Consider the following 5,702-nt stretch of genomic DNA (forward strand, 5'->3'; position numbering starts at 1 on the left):
TGATCCTGAGGTCTTTCTTTTTTAGAAGATATTAATATGAAGAGAGTAATTAATATGGTTAATTATATTGATTTTGGAATGTTGAACCAGTCTTGCATTTTTGGGGTAAATCTCATTTAGGCATGATATATTATCTTTCTTTAATGCATTGCTGGATTTGATTTGCTAATATTTTATGGAGAATTTTTGTGTCTAGGTTCATGAGTGATATTGGTTTGCAGGTTTTCATGATATTTTTTCTGGTTTTAGTGTTAGGATAATGATGGTGTCATAAAATGAACTGGGAAGTATTTCCTCTTCTTTTCTTCCTCCTGTCCTGTTTTTCAGAAGAGAGTGTGGAATTGGCATTTTTTCTTTCTTACTAGTTTGGTAGTTTACCAGTGAAATCAATTGTGCTGGAGTTTTCCTTGTTGGAGATTTTTAATTATAAATTCAATTTCTTTAGAAAATTTAGGTTTTTAATTTTTTTCTTGAATGAATTTTGGTAAGATGTGTCTTTCAAGGAATTGGTCCATTTCATTTAAGTTGCCAGATTTGTGGACATAGGGTTATTTATAATATTCCCTTGTTGTTGTTGTTATGTGCCATCGAGTCGGACCCAACTCATAGCAACCCCTCCTTGGGTTTCTGAGGCAGTATCACTACGGAAGTAGATTGCCCCCTCTTCCTTCCGAGGAGTAACTGATGGGTTTGAACCGCCAGCCTTCTGGTTAGCAGTCAAGTGCCTTAGGCACTATGCTATCAGAGCTCCCATAATATTCCCTTAGTATCCTTTTAATGTTTTTAGTGTCTGCAGTGTTATCCTCTCTTTCATTTCTGATATTGGCATTTTATATCTTATTGTCTTTTTATGGCTAGAAGTTTTTTTGTGTGTGTCTTTTATCTTTTCAAATAGTTTTTGATTTCATTAATCTTGTCTATTGGTTTCTATTTTCAATTTTATCCATTGCTCTCATCTTTATTATTTGTTTCCTTGTGCTTACTTTAGGTTAATATTCTTCTATTTCTAGTTTCTTAAGGTGGAAGCTTAGGTAATTGATTTGAGATCTTTCTTTTTTTCTTAATGCAAGCATGTAATGCTATAAATTTCTCTCTAAACTCTGCTTTTAGTTGCATGCCATGTATTTTGATATGTCATATTTTCATTTCCACTAAATTGAAAAATAGCAATTTTCCATAATAATTTTTATTTGACTTATACCTTATTTAAAATGTGCTGTTTAATATACAAATATTTGGAATTTTCTAGATATCTTTCTGGTATTCAATTATCGTTTAATTCCATTAGGTTCATAGAACACACTTTTTTGATTTTTTAAAAATATATTAAGGCTTATTTTGTGACCCAGTCTAAACAGAATTTAGTCTATTTTGGTGAATGGCACATGTGCACAGAGTTTGTGTTCTGAAGTTGGTGGCAGGAATGTTCTATAAATGCCAGTTAGGTCAAGTTGGGTGATATAGTGTTGTTTTTCTATATACTTGTTCTCTTAGTAACTGAGAGAAGTGTGTTAAAGTTTCCAAGTATGACTGTGGATTCATCTATTTCTCCTTTTGATTCTAAAAGTTTTTCTTTCTGTATTTTGAAGTCTGTGGTAGGTACATACACAGTTAGGATTGTTATGTTTTCTTGCTGAACTGACTCTTCTATCATAAAATAATGTCCTTCTTTATCCCTGGTGATTTTTCCTGTTCTGAAGTCATCTTTATCTGATATTAAAACAGTATTTTCAGCTTTCCTTTGGTTGGTGCTTGCATGATTTATCTTTTTGCATTTAACCTATCTTTATCATTATATTTAAATTGGACATATTGTAGATAGCATTATTTGTCATTTTAAAAAAATCCAATCTAATAATCTCTGTGTTTTAAATGGTTATATCATCTATATTTAATATAATTATTGATATGTTTGGATATAGGTCTGCCACTATATATATATATATATATATATATATATATATATATATATTCCCCCCCCCCAGCTTTTTCCTTTGTTCTCCTTTTTTCCTGGCTTTTTGCATTATTTGAATTTTCCATATAGATTTAAATTTACATATTGACTTTTTAGTTATATCTCCTTGTATTTTTTCAGTTGTTGCGCTAGTAGATATAATATACATATTTAAACTTTTACATTGTGCTTATGTTGTTGTTGTTGTTATGTGCCATCAAGTCAGACCCGACTCATAGCGACCCCTCCTTTGGTTTCCGAGGCAGTATCACTACAGAAGTTGATTGCCCCATCTTCCTTCTGAGGAGTGGCTGGTGGGTTTGAACCGCCAGCCTCTGGTTAGCAGTCAAGTGCCTTAGGCACTATGCTACCAGTGCTCCCACATTGTGCTTATAGTTAATATTTTACCACTTCACGTTAATGCAGAAGACCCTGCAACCATTACTCCTCCTTTCTGTTATGATTGCCATATTTATTATATCTACATATATTGAAAACACTGTAAAATGTTTTCAATATATGTAGATATATGCTAAATAATTTGTGTAGATATATGCTAAATAATTTGTGTTTTCAATAATCATACACAGTTTAAAGAACTTGGGAGAACATAAGTAGTCTATTATTTTTAACCAGATTTTTATCATTTCTATCAGTCTTCATCTTTCTGCTTTCCTGAAGTTCCAGATTTCCCTTTCATATCATTTCCCTTTAGCCTGAAGAACTCCTTTTACTATTTCTTTTAGAGCAGGCCTATGGGCAACTATTTATCAGTTTTCCTTCATCTGGAAATCTCTTCACTCTGCTTTCATTCTTGAAGAATATGTTTAATGAATACAAAAGTCTGAGTTGACAATTCTCTTTTGGCACTTTAAATATGTTGTTTTCACTTTAGAGATGTTGTTCCATTGACTTTTGGTCTCCATTGTTTCAGATGAGAAATATGCAGTCATTTGAGTCGGGGTCCCATATGTGTAATGTCTCACTTTTCCTGTGTTTTCAAGAGGTTTTTTATTTATTTATTTTTCATATTTGGTTTTTGTCAGTTTGATTATTGCTTGTTGAGTTTCAGTGAATCTATCTTTCTTGGGGTTCATTGAGATATTTGAATCTGTAATTTGGAAAGTTATCACTTTTATTTCTTCTAATATTGTTTCTTAATCAATCTCTCTTCTCTTATTTTGAGTCTTAATGAATGAATGTTCAGCCTTTTAAATATCCTACAAATCCCTGAGGCTTAGTTTGCTTGTTTGTATGTTTATTTTGCAATGTGTTTTCCTCCTTATTCTTCAGATTGGAAAACTACTATTGATCTATCTTCAGGTTCACTGATTCTTGCCTGCATGTAGTCCATTCTGCTACTGAGCCCACCCACTGAATTGTCTATTTAAAATATTTTATCTTTTAGTTCTAAACTTCCCAGTTAATGTTTTTTCCTTTGATGAGAATGTCAATCTTTCCACTTATATAAAAAATTTATCTTCATGGAGTATGGTACCAATAACAGCTTTAAAATCTTTATTGAGCAATTCCAACATCTAAGCTATCTCAAGTTTGTCATCTGTTAATTGTCTTTTCTCTTGAGAACTGGGCACTTTTTTGGGGGAAGTTCTTTATGGTTGGATAGTTTTAGTTCATATCTTGTATATTTTGAATATTATATGTTGTAAGAATCTGAGTTCTATTAAAATTCCCTGGAGAATATTCAAGCAATCACCCTGACTGTGTTCAGACTACAAATTCTGTTTCACCTTTGGAAAGCAGTGGTTGCAATGTCAGTTTAATTTTCAAAGGCTTTGCAATGCCTCTTTGAATCTGTTCCATGCATGTACAGTTCAATGTGATCCCAGAATTTGTGTTGGTTCATACACAGGATAATAATAGTGTCCTCTTTTCCAGCTGTGTTCTCCACACAATTTTATCCACATTCTTTGATCCTATAGGCTTCTTTTTTTCTGGTCCCTCTGACCAAGAATATGGATTTCTCTGAGAAATTTTAGCTCTCTCCACCCATATTGTCCAAAGTTCCATGTGACTAGGCTACCATAGGGTCAAAGTGACAAGAAAAAATAAAGAAAAAAAAGTGGAAAATTTCCCCACTCAGGCTCACATGAGCTTCTTTCCCCAGTTCTACTGATCAGAGAGAAAGGCATTCTTTCCAGTGTTTTGTGCCCACGTTGCTGCTACCTCTGCAGCAGTGGTGTGGTTCTGAGACTGGGACTGGCCTCAGGACAGGGGCAGAAAAGAAAAGAGAGGTGAAAATGGGGATTTCTTCCACATTCTCTGGCTCAGGGGTGTCAAGTCAGAATTCACTCAACAGCAACTGACATCAACAACACAACTAAAAAGAGGGAATTTCTCTCAGTATTTTTTAAAAAAAATTATTGTGATTTGGGTGAAAGTTTACAGAGTAAATTCATTTTCCATACAGCAGTTCACATACACTTTGTTTCATGACATTGACTTCAGTTTCCTACAATGTAACATCTCTTTTCCCACGTCTTCTCCACAGTTACCTCTTCCTTGTGTCCTTCCCTCCCATGCACTCCTGTCCCTGAGCTGTCTCCCGGTGTATACACAGCCCTTCTATTCACCCATGAATGATTTCTCCAAGGAGTGTATCTACCTAATATAAATGTTCAGCTCATATGCCTGTCTTTTGTTTGGCTGGAGGCCACAGGAGTGACTTCAATTCTAGACCTGACCTTCTAGGGCAGGTGACTTCAATTCCCTAACTGACCTTCTAGGGCAGGTAGGAGACATAGTCTCAGGGGTTCCACCAGGCTCTATCAGATCAGCAAACTTGTCCCCTTTTTTGTGATTTTGAGTTTTGTTTCACATTGTTCTCCCACTCTATCCAGGATCTCCCTCCAAGTGGTTGACAGTGGTAGCCATGCACCATCTAGTTCTTCTGGTCTCATAGTCATGTAGGCTAAGGATCACATGGTGTAGCAGTCCTTTGGACTAATTGTTTCTATGCATTTTTGGTTTTCTTCATTCTTCTTTGCTTTGGACAAGGAGAGACCCATCATTGAATATAGAGGGCTGCTTGCAAACTTTTAAGATCCCAGTCACTACCTGCCAAAGTAGGATGTAGAACAATGTTTTTGTGTAGTATTTTATGCCAGTTGAGCTTGATGTCCCATGCACCCATGGTCTTCTCAGCATTTTCATAAACTGCATCACCTCCCTAATTCTATCCAGTGGAATAAAATACAAAACTAAAGCAAGAGCAATAAATATTTTTAAATGACAGAAAATTTTATTATTAGCAGACATAATGCAAATATAATGTTTTACCTAGCAATACAAGAAAATCTGCTGAAAAACCAACAGAACAAATAATGAGTTCATTAAAATACAAAATTTTGCCCAAACACCAATACTTAAAAGCCATAATAGAGAGACCTCAAATGGCCCAAATTATGAGTAAAAATTTAATATGTAATAAAGGCAGAATTGCATACCAGGAGGTAAGGGAAGATTTACTCAATGAAAGATGGTAGGATAATTGGGAATTTTCATTTAAAGAGGAAAAAATTAAATTAGGTCCCTACATCACACCTACCACCATATACCAACATCAATTTAGATGAAATGAAAAAAAAAAAAAATTAGATGAATTAAATAATTAAATGCAAACCATGAAACAAAAAATAATTAGACAAAAATAGTGGTTTTCTTTTCTGCAAAGGTTGAAACTACAAAGAAAAAGATGTACAGAATTGATTGCATAAAAAATTTAAAT

Source organism: Orycteropus afer, unplaced genomic scaffold (genome assembly GCF_000298275.1).
Source record: "Orycteropus afer afer isolate SDZICR_OR568_19922 unplaced genomic scaffold, OryAfe1.0 scaffold00289, whole genome shotgun sequence".
Lineage (NCBI taxonomy): Eukaryota > Metazoa > Chordata > Mammalia > Tubulidentata > Orycteropodidae > Orycteropus > Orycteropus afer.